Source organism: Eptesicus fuscus, chromosome 22 (assembly GCF_027574615.1).
Source record: "Eptesicus fuscus isolate TK198812 chromosome 22, DD_ASM_mEF_20220401, whole genome shotgun sequence".
NCBI lineage: Eukaryota > Metazoa > Chordata > Mammalia > Chiroptera > Vespertilionidae > Eptesicus > Eptesicus fuscus.
In genome coordinates, this window is record NC_072494.1 from 26,730,646 (window position 1) to 26,746,369 (window position 15,724).

A 15,724-nucleotide genomic window follows, 5' to 3' on the forward strand; every position below is an offset into this window, starting at 1 on the left:
TGAAAGAGTTATAAATCTTCAATAACCAGGGTTATAGCCTGGTATTTTTTCCTGAAAATTAATAAAGTAAACAAATCTCTAAAATGTTTACCACAAAGAGACTTCCAATAAAACATGTTTATAGAGGTAGAATACAGGATTGTAAACTTTGAGACTGATTTTCCTCCTTCCTCGTTGTCTCATTTTTAGATGGATCTGTAAAAGAGGATTATTATACAATAGGGAAGTATTGTTCACTGAGGTAATATTGCCTAACCTTTATTTGTATGCCAGCTTTACCATTGTTTCTGTACAGTCATGTGTCACTTAGTGACGGAGATGCATTCTAAGAAATGCGTTGTTAGGCAATTGTGCACTTACACAAACCTAGCTAGTATAGCCTACTGTGGACGAAAGGGGCCACATGCTAATCTGACAAGCTCAGGAGAGGCCTGCCTGACAGTCTTGCAAACTCGGAGACCTAAAGTAACCACAAAGGATGGCCTGAAATTAAACTTTAACTAAAAGCAGTTATGGTGGGTAGTTACATCCTAGGCCCAGATCTTCACTGACAAGATCAACCTTTACCTTAACTGAGCCTATCAGTCTTTTTGCATCTATGATAACATACCCTTTGAAATGTCTGGGTAACTTGTAACTTCCCTTTTTCTGGACCCTTTGGGGCACAACCTAGTTTGCTGAGCAGATACCACAAATTCCTTCGTTATCATGTTAATTGTTCTTGCACCCACCTAAGTATGTGTCTACCATTTTACTTTTTATCCAATCCCAGGAGTTTCCCCACTTTGCTTTCTCCCACCTCTCTAGCCTATCACCAATGGATTTCATGTAACCCACCTTCGTCCCTTTCCTTTGATTGCAATGTATAAATACAGGTGTAACCCGCCATTCTCCAGAGCATTATCTCAATTCATTGAGGTTCTGCTTCCTGGCATATGTTGACAGTTTGGCTCAAATACTCACAAAAATTCTTTACAGGTTTCAATGTTTTTTTATGTGAACACTACTATATATACCTACGTTACAGGGTATAGCCTACTGCTCAATTAAAAACCTGTACAGCATGTTCCTATACTGAATACTATAGGCAATTGTAACATAGTGGTAAGTATCTGTGCATCTAGACATATCTAATATAGAAAAGATACAGTAAAATATGAAATAAAAGATAAAAAATTATATGCCTGTATAGGGCACTTACCATGAATGGAGCTTCCAGGAGTGGTAGTTGCTCTAAGTCAGAGAGTGAGTGGTGAGTGAATGTGAAGGCCTAGGACAGTGGTCAGCAAACTCATTAGTCAACAGAGCCAAATATCAACAGTACAACGATTGAAATTTCTTTTGAGAGCCAAATTTTTTAAACTTAAACTATATAGGTAGGTACATTGTTATTAACTTAATTAGGGTACTCCTAAGCTGGCCTTTGCTAAAAACTCAAGGGCCAAAGAGCCGCATGTGGCTCATGAGCCGCAGTTTGCCGACCACTGCCCTAGGACAATACTGTACAGTACTGTGGACTTTATAAACACTACATTTAGGCTACACTAAATTTATTTTTAAATGGAGTAGAGCCCTAGCTGGTTTTGCTCAGTGGACAGAGCATTGGCTTGCGGACCAAAAGGTCCCAGGTTCGATTCTGGTCAAGGGCATGTACCTTGGTTGCAGGCTCCTTCCTGGCCCAGGCCCTGGTTGGGTGCGTGGTGCGTGCAGGAGGCAACCAATCAATGTGTTTCTCTCACATCAATGTTTCTCTCTGGTATTCCCTCTCTTTGCCACTCTCTCTCTTAAAAAAAAAAAAAAATCAATGGAAAAACATCCTTGGGTGAGGATTTAACAAAAATAAAAGTGGAGTAGAATTACACTGTGACATCACTAGGCAATAGGAATTTTTCAGCCATTATATTCTTATGTACCTCTGACGTATATGTGGTCCATTGTTGACCCAAGTGTCATTATGCAGGACGTGACTGTATTCTTATAAAAGCAAAGTAGACCTAACATACAGAACTAAGTAAATGTTAGCTGTTCTTATATATTATCAAAGATGCTTGGCTTACGCTGAGGATGAAAAGCATACACTTTTCAAGGTATGTAATAATGTGGTAGTTGTCAGGGGTCTGGTTGGAAGGGCCAAAACGTGACTCACAAACTCACACTGTGTTAATTTCACATTTAATTTAATTTCAGGGTGTACCAGGAAGCAGCAGCACAGAGGTGGGGTAGAGTTGCTCAGGACTGGAGGGCTGGCTTGTTTATGATGCATTAATTCTCTAGGGCAGGTATTGGCAGACTTTTTCTGTAAAGGACCCCTTGGTAAATAAATATTTGGGACTTTGTGAGCCATATGGGTTCTGTTGCAGCTACTCAAATCTGCTATTGCAGTGCAGAAACAACCACATATAATACATAAACGAATGTATGTAACTATGATCCAATAAAGTTTTATAAAAGTAGGTGGTATCCTGAATTTGTTTCAGGGATCATAGTTTGTAGACTCGCTAGTCCAGTAGTGTGGTTGAGTATTTATTCCAATAATGCCAGCAGTTTGGGAAAGCAGCAGCAGGTCATCCATAGAAATCTGCTCTGCCCCCCTACCCCCACCCTCCCACCTCCGTCCCACACACACACCATAAGCCAGCTGTTTTTGTTGGGTAGAAGGACAAGAATTACACAGGGGAGTAGGCAAAAGGAATAAGAATGGGTATGAAAAATGGGTATTAAAGAGATGGGGAAGTAGGCATAAAAGAATAAGAATGGATATAATGGTTACAGATTACAGGCAGTGTGGGTTGGGGATTTGCAACGGACAGAGTGGGGACTCCATTGTTTCCACAGCAGGGTTGTTAATCTTTCCATGATAATAGGCAGTTCTTGGATGAGAAGGGACCATATTCCAAGGTAGAATCCCAGATCCAATGTTGACTCCTAGATTCCAGGGATGGCGTACAACTCCCAGCCAGGTTAGAATGTGCTTTCTTAAAACAGAGAGGTCTGGAATTCCAAGAAAAACTCACCCAAGTCTACCTGATGCAAAGCGAGGAGCTGATGGAACATAATGGGTCCCTGCTGGTACATAGCACTGGTTTGGTTTTGCAAGTTGGTCCTGGGTGGGCTTCTCTGGAATCCTGCCACACAATCCGAGTCACAACCCAAGTCATGGCACCATAGTGTTGTAGGCCGTGGGAACAGCACCAGGTGTTACAACCAATGGGGTCGATAGTTGAGTTCTGGCTTGGGGAAGGAGAAGGAGGAAGAGAAAGATGCAGGTATGCTCCCAGGATGGAGAGTGCTCTCAGTGATGTGGTTTTGGTGCTCAGTTTTCTTAACACTACAAATTCTTTTTTCATTTTATTGTTTTATCCTCTATGTGTGTGTTTGCCATTGCTATATCATTAATTTTTTTAAAAATATTTTTATTGACTTTTTACAGAGAGGAAGGGAGAGGGATAGAGAGTTAGAAACATCGATGAGAGAGAAACATCCATCAGCTGCCTCCTGAGCGCCCCCCACTAGGGATCGAGCCCACAACCAAGGTACATGCCCTCAAGTGGAATCGAACCCGGGACCCCCCAGTCCACGGCCCGATGCTCTAGCCACTGTGCCAAACCGGTCAGGGTGCTATATCATTAATTTTTACCTAGTTCATTTTTAATGTGCACAGAACTTCAGTTTGCTCTGATGTAGGTACATTTTCTGGACATTTTCTACCTTATCTGAGATTTGTTTCTCTTACAGTTTATAGCCTGCTTATTGACATTGGAGCTACATGCCATTTTTATTGCAAGACCTGAGCTCTGTTCCTTCATCTGAGTTTTTGTTAAATAGTCTACACCTGAGGTCAGTTGAAGTCCTGGGAGTATATTTTATTCTTGGACAGATTCTCTCAGGCTTTAGTCCATTTTTTCAGTTCTTCATGGATCCCTGAAAAATGGCAAAGCCTGGAGTACTAACTCCTCCTGACATTGCCTAAGGCATTCCATTTTTTCACTTATCTCCAAATTTTGGAGAAGGGGGTATTAACAAGAATTTTCTGGATTTGTTTTACTCAAAATGGCAATTTAATATTGTTTCTGGTAGGTGGGAATGGGATTGGTAGACACTATCAATCCCCCCCTCACTTTTTTGATGCCTCTTTTTAAAGTTTATGGCACAGATTCTTATTTGAAGAACTTTGCTTCTGACCAATCTCACATGAAAGATTCCAGTGGGAACTGGAGAGAGCTTTCTTTATCATATCCCTGCATTGAAACTGGGAAATTCCAAAATGAACCTGGATGATTTTATCAGTATGGATCCTGAGGTAGGGTGGGGAGCACTATACTCTCTGTCTGAGTTCATACATCAAAACTACTGAATTTGAGCCCAGCTAGTGTGACTCAGTGGTTGAGTGTCAACCTGTGAACCAGGAGGTCGCAGTTTGATTCCTGATCAGGGCACATACCCAGGTTGTGGGCTTGATCTCCAGTGGGGGGCATGCAAGAGACAGCCAATCAATGATTTTTCTCTCAATATTGATGTTTCTATCTCTCTCTCCATCTCTGAAATCAATAAAAATATATTAACAAAAACAAACAAAACAACAACAACAACAAAAAATTACTGAACTTGACATCTGGACACGGAACCATGGAGAAATTCTAGAACATGAACAGTAAACTTGATGGTACATTTGTTTGGGGATTATGTTTTCCTCTTTTAAATCAATTCAGTTGAAACATGAGTAAACAAAAAAAAAATAAACACAACCTTTTTAAAACTATATAGATATCAGGTTGAAACTTGATGTAGTGTATATTTGCTCAGATATTCCTATGGCTCATTTGTTAAAACATGTGATGAGTTATGCCAGTATTTCCTTTTGTTGTGATAGATGTGTGGACTTTGTGTTTCTTCTGGATGTTGCATTTTTCTCCAGTAACACTACTAGTATAAGCTCCTGGAGGGCGGGGCTGTGGCTCCTTGCTCAGTGAATCGCTAGTACCCATAAAAGGTGGCGAAAAGATGTTTGCTAGGGATTATGTTGCTGCTTAAAGAGGGTTAATCTTGTGAGTGAATCAGCAATAAATATTAGTCTTTTTGGACTGTTAAGTTCTTTAAAAAGATTGCAGTCCTTTCAGGCTTGAGTGTTACTTGGCCTATTTGTATATGTTGTTTTTGTAAATAAAATTGATTAAATTTTTTTTTTTTAAAAAGAAAAGATTTCTCAGAAGTGTACATCCACTCTCCTATCTTAATATTGAACATTAGAGGCCCGGTGCACAAAATTCGTGCACTCAGGGTTGCAGGGGGGTCCCTCAGCCCGGATTGTGAGAGGGCGCAGGCCAGGTTGAGGGACCCCACCAGTGCATGATCAGGGCCAGGGAGGGATGCGGAAGGTTGGCCATCCGTGGAGGGACCACAGGGGGGAGAGGGCTCCAGGGCATGTCCAGCTGTCTGGCTAAGTCACAATCAGTGGGACCCCAGCAGTAAGCTAATCTACCGGTCGGAGCCTCTGCCCCCAGTGGTCAGTGCACGTCATAGTGAGTGGTTGAGCAGCCTTAGCATATCATTAGCATATTACACTTTGATTGGTTGAACAGACGACCAGACACTTAGCATATTAGGCTTTTATTATATAGGATGAGCAGATTAGCTTGACTTATTGCTGGCCCTAGGACTTAACCTGTAAGTCAAAGAATATCTTTGATTACAGCTTGTTTTTGTTTTCTCCTAAAAATAGATTTTTTTCATGAAAGAAAATTTGTTTCTTGAGTTTTGATTAATTGAGGGTTTGATATTTTTCTCTAACTCATGTTTATGTGCTACCACAGAATGAGGTGTGGCCATAATATTTGGTCACTCTGAGTCACTGTGGTTCATGAGGTCAGTTACATAAGTCAAGGCCTAATATTTCAAAGTTTCTGTGTAGCCAGACTACATGAGATCCAAATGATGAAGGAAGTCTGTTAGTTATGTCTACTTCTACCATATTAGTAAGAATATGACAAAAATGGAAAGAATGGTAGCATGATTCTTTAAACAAATTAGGTAACATTTCAAATATTCAGAGTAATTCTGAAAATAATATAATGGATTCCCAGGTTGCTATAATCCAGATATAACACAAGATTTGAGGACATAAAATCCTTAAAAAATTACTGGTAAATGTAAAAAGTGAAGATACCTCCCTCCCCTTGATACTTCTCCCTCTCTCTCTCTCTCCTTAAATGGTCATTGTTTTCAAAATGGTTTAAGCATCACTTATCTATTTCTGTGTTAAAAAATCACACCAAAGATTTAGTGACTTAAAACAACAATAACCACTTATTATTGATCATGAGTGTACATATCCAATGCAGGGTTCTACTAATAGGAAATAGGCTATGCTGATCTTAGCTGGATTTGTTCATGTGTCTGTGGTCAATTGGCAGGTCAGCTGGGTGCTGGCTTATCTTGTATGGGCTGAATCATGTGTCTGGTGGTTAGCTGATTGTAGCCTGGGGCAATGAGATTGACTGGGCCATAGGTTGCTCATCACTCAACAGGCTAGCCCAGGCTTATTCACAATGTAGTAGGAAGGTTCTAAGAGGGAGAGTAGAATGGAAGTATGTAGGGCCTCTGGCAAAACATCTCTTCCACTGCATTCTGTTGGTGAGAATGAGTGTCACGAAGATACCAGATTCAAGGGATGGGAAAGTAGACTGCTTCTTGGTAGAAGGAATGGTAAAGTTGTATTGTAAGAGAGAGTGGATTTCTAAGAGAGGAAGAAATTGTTGCCATTTCTGTCATCTACTACAAAGCATATGTATTTTTTCCATATATGTGTCTTACATTTTTAGTAGATGTGCTTATACTTATAAATAAAATTTTATATTATTATTATTATAATTAGCATAATTAATATCCTACTCAATACATGGCTTTGTATATTTTTTTAGAAATTCACAAGTATGTTTTTATGATAAATTTAAAGATATTATATAATCATATAATATCATGACTTACTATACATTCTATTGTTGATGTACATTTAAATTCTTTCTCATTATTTTTTGCAATAAAAAACAAAGCTGCAATGAATATGCTTGCCCACAATTTTGTGTGCCTATATCGGAGTTTCTCTAGGTATATTTCTAAAAACAGACGTATTAGGTTATACAATACGTATATTTTCAGCTATAGAGGATATAGAAATTATTCTCCAAAGTAGTTAGACCAGTGCACACACTCAATCAGGGTATTTAACAGCTTCATTTCCACTCTATCCTTAAGAATCACACTTTGTATTACCAGGTATTTTTACTTTTTGTGGAGCCAATTGGAAAGTATCATCATTTTACTAATAGTTGCATATTCATTTAATAAGGTTGAACATATTTCATATGTATACTGGACAGATAAATTTACTCTTTTGGAAATTGACTATTCATATATTTCAACATTTAAATTTTATTTTAAACATTAAAAGTGTTTCCATTGAATTATTTATCCTTTTAAATACGTAAGTACTATAAACCAGTCCTTTTTTCAATTATATGTATCATCTGTTAGATTGTGGCATATCTTTTAACTTGGTTTGTTGTGTCTTCTGTTATACAGATCCCTTTTAATATTAACTTAGTAAATTATTTCAGTATTTTCTTTTATGGTTGTATATTTGTTGCCTTGTTTATGCAAACATTTTCTACCAAGATGTTATAAATATATTTTCTTTTAAGATTTAAAAGTTTTTCTTTTTGTTTAGTTTCTTAATCATTCTGGAATCTACATTGTGTATAATGTAAAAAAGGGTTCTAATTTTTTTTCCAAATAGAAAACCAATTGTCCTGGCACAAGTTATTACTAGTAAATAATCTCTTGTTTCTCAATGATTTGTGATGCTAATATGTCATATCCCAAGTTCCTATGTAGATATGCATTTATTTCTGGGCTCTTTGTTCTCTTTGATTGGTCTCATTTTTTCCTTTTCTGTACCGTTGTTATACCATTTTAATGATTGTTGCTTTATAATGAGTTTCCTGTCTGGTAGGGGTAACATCCTTCTTCATTCCTGTTTAAAATTATCATGGCTTCCCCCCCCCCCCCCGCTTTGCCTTTTCTTATTAAGTTTAGGAGCAGTTTTGTCAAGTTAAAAGATGAAAAATTTCATGCAACAAGAAAAAGTAGAACAATTATGGGGGATTGAGTGTGCCGGGACAAATTTATGATATTAAGTAGGGTGATGAAGGTAGACCTCAATAAGAAATAAGATTTGAGGGAAGACTTAGCAGAGATAAAGGAATTATTCAAACATTTTTCTGCAAAGTATCTTGTAGGCTGAAGGAACAGCAGTGCCAAGGTTCTGAACCAGATGTGTTTAAGGAAGAGCAAGGAATCCAGTGAGACTGAGGTGGAATATCCAAGGAGTCAGTTGAAGTTAGAGTGATTATGTGGACCAGTGGCTCACTGGCTTTTGTTCTGTGTGAGATGGGAAGTCATTGCATTGAAGAGTTGTAACATGGTCTGACAAATAAAATAATCACTCTGGCAGCTCCTGTACTGAGAATAGAAGGTAAGGAGTTTGTGTAGGAGCAGGGGGCCAGTAATGGGACTATTGCAGTAATCCAGGTGAGAGACCTGGTGGCTTGGACCCAGGTGGTAGCGGTGTGAGTATGAGAAGTAGCTGAATTCTGGGTCTATTTTACAGGCAGAGTCGAAGGATTTCTTGATGAATTGGGTGTTGGGTATGAAGAAAGAGAGGACTCAAGGATGACTCCAAGGGTTTTGGCATGGGCAACTGGATTAAAGAACTGCTGTTAACTGGTTAGGAAAGACCGTGGGAGGAGCAGTTTTAGGGAAAGATCCGAACTCGGTTTTGGGCATGCTGTTCGAGGTGCCTATTAGACATCTAAGAGAAGATGAGTCTGAAGTTTAGAGGAGAGATGCAGAGTGGAGATACAGAAAGGACTCCAAGAGATGAGGAGGGACTAGTAGAACTAGAAAAGGATATTTAAGAAATGGCCAATATTAGGGGGAAAAACAAGAACTGGTGGGGTCCTGGCCAAGGACTCAGTATACTTTTCGTTCTCTTTGTCCTTCCTTGTATCCTTTATCTGCTATATTTTTCGTAGCTAAAAGTTGAATTGAAAAATAAATTAAAAATTGTGTTACTGCATTTGCTTCAGTTTGTTCTTAACATTCTTGTCCTGCCAGCTTCTTTTTTGGAGTGAGTAAAAAACTTGGTGAAGTGTTCCTAGACTAAAGTCTCTCAGACTCCAAAGACTGATTAACGTTGGAGAAAAGGGGTCATGAGAAGGGAAGAGGTGACTTCACACAGAGGAATCTGTGCCAAGATGGGCCCTGCAGGTGTAGAAATAACAGTGGGATACAGTCATCTGGATGAGTCCTAGAGCCCTGGGCATCCTCCATGGCACTGGGTATCTTTTCAAGCAGAGAAACCAAGTTTACTGTAGTTTAAAATGACATGAAGCAAATGTAGAAAAATCCCTAGGCACTGGCTCTTCCTGCTTCTCTATAGAGCCTAGGACATACAGGTCATGCTTCGTGACTTTAGGAACTGACAGATGGAGTAAGAGGCAGTGGCCGGAGCCTGTCTCCTGTGTAAGGGCTCTGGTAGCATTGCGCAAAGCAACACAGGGTTTTAGTCCCCACCCACGGGAGCCTCCACTTGAAAGGGTGTGGTGTGCTGCGAGATGCATGAAGTCACCTCTTAGAGGTGTACTTAAGAAGGGAGGATTAAAGAGAAGCAAATACCTTCCTTCGGATCAGAAGAATAACTTGTGAGCAAGCACTTATTCTAATTGTTCTTTTTTTCCCCCCATGCTGGGAAATCACATAAAAACCTGAGGCCCCAAGAGGGAAACTCCAAGTTGAACTCAACATATTAAAACAAAATTTAAGAGGTGAGAAAGCAGCAGCTCACGGGGTGGCAAAGTAAGTCGGAACAAATTCATGCCAACCTTTTCCACCTCCTACTAGATAATATGATTCAATATGTTTCGTGAGGATGAAAATAAATGAACTAAGCTTTAGAGCAGGAATTGGAAAAAAGCACACACCTGTATTTTGAAAGATTAGAGCTTGGAGCATTTCACTTTCACCACGACATTCGCAGGAAAGAGAATATTTGTTTTAGCACATCACATCCAAGAAGCTCAAAAACTAATACATGAGGCCTGGCCAGCGTGGCTCAGTGGTTGAGCGTCGAACTATGAACCAGGAGGTAACAGGCTTGATTCCCAGTCAGGGCACATGCCCAGGTTGTGGGGGGCATGCAGGAGGCAGCCAATCAATGATTCTCTCTCATCCTTGATGTTTCTATCTCTTTCTTCCCCTGTCTCTGAAATAAATAAAAATATACTATATTTAAAAAGCAACAAAAACAAAACAAAGAAACACGCCCTAATACATGAGGATAATTTTGGTTAGAAAGAAAAATTCATTGTTTTTTCTAACAGACAGTATTAGTTCCTTAGATGTAGCTAGTCTACAAATCACAGAAAACTTTTAAATTTAATCTGAATGTATTGTAATTTCATTTTATCTGGTGAAGGGGCCCTGCCATCAGGGAGGAGTAGGAAGGTGGCCAGTCCGCACGCCTCTCAGGCAGGGTCTGTGTGGTATGGGTGGCAGGAGGGAGCTGGAGGGTTTACCATGCTTAAAGGTGTTTCTGATAGAAGATGGAGCCAGTTCCTGTGAAGTGCACTGATTTTGCTCCCGTTCCTGCAGGCGTGGGAGGGACAGTTGCAGAGTGGCGTCACAGGAACCAGCTCTTCTCGTGGTTCTGGGCGAGTGAGTTTCTCCTCTAGGTCAAGCCTGTTAGGGTCCCCGAAGGAGGAATGCACACGGTCAAAAGGGGTGAAGAATTACAAATTTATTAGGTCATCTGGATACCAGATGGGCTGAGCTCCAAAATGACGCCAGCCCCCAAAGACTGGGAGTCAGAGGTTTTTAAAGGGCTCTAGGCGGGCTTTTTTTCTGGGCGGAGAATTCTCTGTGCAGGTCTGGATTCCGGGAAAACTCCGGAGGGGAGAGATAATGGCCTTAGCAAGTGGAATGTGGTCTAAGCAAGTGGCATGTCCTTTGTGAAGTAGCCTAAAGGTCAGTTCCCAGGGGAGGGAGTATCGATTCAATTCTTTGATCCGACCTAACAAAGCCATAGGGACAATAAATAAACCCTCCTGTTGTGCAGGCTGCACCTCAGCACCGTCGGTCACTGGGATGGTCAGGAGAGTCAGGCAGCATGGAGTGGCCTGGTGAATGGGGGTAGCCATTTGCTCATTCATCCATTTAAAATGTGTTGGTTGAGTGCCATCCATGTGCCAAGAATAGTGGTAGGAGCTAAAATACAAGAATGAACCAAGTAGACATAGAAACTGCCTTTATTTGTTTAACAAACTAATATGTAGTTAGAACTTGTGTTAAGTCCTCTAAAAGAAATGGAGTATAATGGGGTAGGGAGGGGAGGAGCCTAGGAAATAGTGGGGGTATGAGAGAGGAGAGAAAGGGAGCACCCACAAGGCCTGTGGCCCAGCAGTTACGGCGCCATTGCTCAGTTTTCTAGGAGGTTTGAGCTCTGCCCTGGAGGAGCAGGAGTCCAGAGGCAGGGTTGCTTTGAGAGCGGGAGCTCACCTGGGTCAGCAGCTGGAGGAGCATGGGGAAAGCCAAGGTCCACATAACATAGACGGGAGGAGGGAGTGCTGCTCCAGCCCTGTCCCCATTGGGGAGGGGGTCGTTTTTTTGTTTGTTTGTTTGTTTGTTTGTTTTTAACAATTGTAGAAATAGTTATATGCTTTTTTTAAAATATATTTTATTGATTTTTTACAGAGAGGAAGAGAGAGGGATAGAGAGTTAGAAACATCGATGAGAGAGAAACATCGATCAGCTGCCTCCTGCACACCCCCTACTGGGGATGTGCCCGCAACCAAGGTACATGCCCTTGACCGGAATCGAACCCGGGACCCTTGAGTCCACAGGCCGACGCTCTATCCACTGAACCAAACCGGTTTCGGCTATATGCTTTTTTTGAAGAAAAACATAACCAATACCTTTAAAGCAATATATAAACATTCATAAAGCAAGAAACAGTTCAGATTTTTGAGGACTCGCTAATATTGTTTCAAGGACTACAGGTGTTAACTCATTTAATCCTCAGGACAATGGCACAGATGCCACTTTCCTCCTCTCCCCAAACTGGGCATCTAAGGCCAAAGCCACTTGCCCAACACAAAGAGTAAAAGTGGGAGTGGATGCTGGAATTCAGTCAGTTTGTACTGGTAACATTGACATCTTATCTGCATGTCCTCTTGTCCATTCTTGTACTCTGAATAGGAAATGTGTTCAAAATACAGATTCCTGGGCCTTAATCCAGAGCTACTGCATCTGAATTTTTGAAGGTGGGCCCCAAGAATCTGTGTTGTTTTTTTTTAAAATGATTTATTTATTTATTTATTTTTTTAAACATATTTTATTGGTTTTTTACAGAGAGGAAGGGAGAAGGATAGAGAGCTAGAAACATCGATGAGAGAGAAACATCGATCAGCCGCCTCCTGCACACCCCCCACTGGGGATGTGCCTGCAACCGAGGTACATGCCCTTGACCGGAATCGAACCCGGGACCCCTCAGTCCGCAGGCCGACGCTCTATCCACTGAGCCACACCGGTCAGGGCAAGAATCTGTGTTTTTAACTTGTTCCCTACTAGGTTTTATCTTTATATTCTACAGACCAGAACTGAGAAATAGGTGATAGTAGAAAAAGTTTAAAAACTTTTTCAGTTAGGGTAGTAAAGCCTTATAATCGAGTGCCTGGATATTAAGTAAATTCAGCAGTCGTGTGGAAGGACATTGTTGTGTGTGTTGTATGCCACTATACACATACCTGTGAGTAACACATATATGTGAAAAGTGCCCAGAATCAGACAACAGATGAAGACATAAAGACCTGTGGACAGATTAGCTATGGCCAGAGAGCTTGGTGGTCAGACTGAAAATGATATCTGTATGGAATATCTGTAATTAGTTGAGATAATTATAGCTAACTGTGTAATACATTTGGTTTATTAGTTTGCCTAGGGTGTGATGAAAAAAGAACAAATGTATCTGTTTCTCCTAAAGTCACAATTGAAGATCACCACTCACGAGTAGAAGAAATCCCTGATCCATGTGGGGGTCTATGATAGGGGCTGCTGAGGAATCCTATATAATAAATGGCTAATATGCAAATCGACCAAATGGTGGAATGACCCGTCGCTATGACACACACTGACCACCAGGGGGCAGATGCTCAACGCAGGAGCTACCCCCTGGTGGTCAGTGCGCTCCCACAGGGGGAGTGCCGCTCAGCCAGAAGCCCGGCTCAAGGCTGGCGAGCGCAGCAGTGGTGGCGGGAGCCTCTCCCACCTCTGCAGCAGCGCTAAGGATGTCCGACTGCTGGCTTAGGCCTGCTCCCCATCAGTCAGACATCCTCCAAGGGCTCCTGGACTGCGAGAGGGCTTAGGCTGGGCTGAGGGACACCCCCCCCCGGCCTCCAGTGCATGAATTCTGTGCACCAGGCCTCTACTGGCTACATAATGACACCTGGCAGGCACAGTTGTGGAATTGTGCAGAGACAGTCGCACATGGCATCGGGAGATGTAAAGGTTACTTCACTTTTGTGCCTTACAGTGGGTCCAGGATCTTGTACTCAATTGTACACATTAAAATAATCCATGTCCTTGATTTACCTTAAGGTGAACTCCTGAGGCAGTGATTTAAAGTCCAGATAGAAAGGAGTCCCAAATGTATCTATAGAGAAACATAGAAACATTCTTATTCTTGGGCTATATTGTCTCCAGCTCCTTAGGAACCACCATTTACCATTAAAACAACCAAATACTGTCTTCATGGCTCTGTAAGGCGATTTTTAAAAGTCAGAAAGGAAATGGGCAATACTTTGAAATCATTTATTTAAGGAAAAAGGAATTAAAATTTTTTTATTTTTAAAAAATATATTTTATTGATTTTTTTACAGAGAGGAAGAGAGAGGGATAGAGAGTTAGAAACATCCATCAGCTGCCTCCTGCACACTCCCCACTGGGGATGTGCCTGCAACCAAGGTACATGCCCTTGACCGGAATCAAGCCTGGGACCTTTCAGTCCACAGGCTGACACTCTATCCACTGAGCCAAACCGGTCAGGGCAGGAATTAAAATTTAATGAATGAGAAAGACCCCAAAAGGACATCCCCATATTCATGACTGCTTTACTTTTGTTCCTCCTTTAATTCCATATGTGTCTTATATTTTCTCTCTTACTTTTTATAACGTCTTAAATTTCTTCAATCTCTCTGTCCATTCAGTTCTCTCACCCACTTTTCTTCCTTCTGACTTTTTGAATTGCCATCTGAGAGTCCCCCACCCAGGTATTCCTCTGCCTCCTCCCAGGCAGCTGCGGCCGCACAGGTTTTCATTACTGACTCTGAGGAACGCATCAGTGCTTGAGTGGCGGTTCTCCTGATGAACAGTGGCCATCTCATGCAGTTCTCATATTTCTGAGATGCAGGGTGAGGCCATAATCTTCCCCACATTTTTATTGACAGATAAATTGAAGTGATAGAGATTAAATAGTTTTCCCAGGAACAAACAATGAGTCAATGATAAATGTTTTGCCAACTATCCACCCATTAGAAATTGGTCCATTGACAATATTCTTCTTCTATAATAAATCTCAAACAGACATAACAAGTATTCTTCTAAACACAAATGAGAACTTTGTGAAGATCTGGATACAGGCTCTTGGGAGGGTTCCCTGTTTCTCCACCCACGAGCCCCCTAAAGCACCCTCTTTTTCTCAACAGGCTCAGATGTTCAGCCCAGCTGCTCTCCAGCCCGAATGCCCTTCTAAGCTGAGATACTATGACCTACTTTTCCCTCCCCTTTAATTAAACAAGACATTTGAGTTTCCTAAAGACCACTGAGCACTTAATTTGTTCCTACAACCTTCACTGGGGTCTCTAATACCACACGTTTTAATACCACACGTTTAAGGCCAGTATTAAGCCCTAGAACAATTATCTCTTGGTTCTCTCTGTTCAGCCTTTTAAAATCCCATAAATATGGCTTTCAGTTAATGTGTTCCTAGTTTAGATGTCTTGGCTGTTTGGCGGTGAAATCAGTGTGGTCATTCCTGGAGATTGGGTATTGATGTGTGACAAGATGGGAGTGTCGCCCAAGAATTGGACAAGGCCGTCTCGCCAACCATCTCTAGTGATACATTGCATTAAACCGTCTGCCTGTCACTCTGGGAAGTTCCACAGTGCTGGCTCTATTTCTGCCACAGGTCAGCGGAGGTTGTTTTATAAACTTAAAAATAGCCTCCTCCTTTTATTCTCATTTTTCTGTTACTCCAGCCCTCTGCCTTCCTTATTCTCCTTTCTACCCTTAGCAAGGTACTGTATTGGCTGGAGGATACAGAAGTCCCACAATGGTGTGTGTGTGTGTGTGTGTGTAACTATAAATTGGAAACACAGCAGCAAAATGGGGGAAAGTGAGGACAATGCTTTCCTCTAATTAAAAATGAAAACAAAAACTCTTTCAAGTTTTTAAAGCTAACCATCTGGCCATGTTTATTCATCATCATGATAATATAAATAATAATAAAGAACTATGTGCTTTACACGTGTTAAACCCTATGGAATGTTTAAGACATACCTTTCCTTTTTATTTTTTTTTTTTATACCTTTGTTTTTTAGATGGAAAGACTGAGGTT

General features: G+C 41.0%; 1 long non-coding RNA gene across 3 annotated transcripts in view; it reads left to right on the top strand.

The window, feature by feature from the left end:
- The window catches only part of LOC103290124 (uncharacterized), a 61,778-nt gene extending 46,881 nt beyond the window's left edge, over positions 1–14,897 (top strand). For all 3 annotated transcript variants that reach the window (XR_008555181.1, XR_008555182.1, XR_008555183.1), the window contains exon 4: positions 14,814–14,897. This is a non-coding gene — a long non-coding RNA (uncharacterized LOC103290124). The remainder of the gene's footprint in view (positions 1–14,813) is intronic.
- Positions 14,898–15,724: the final 827 nt, after the last annotated feature.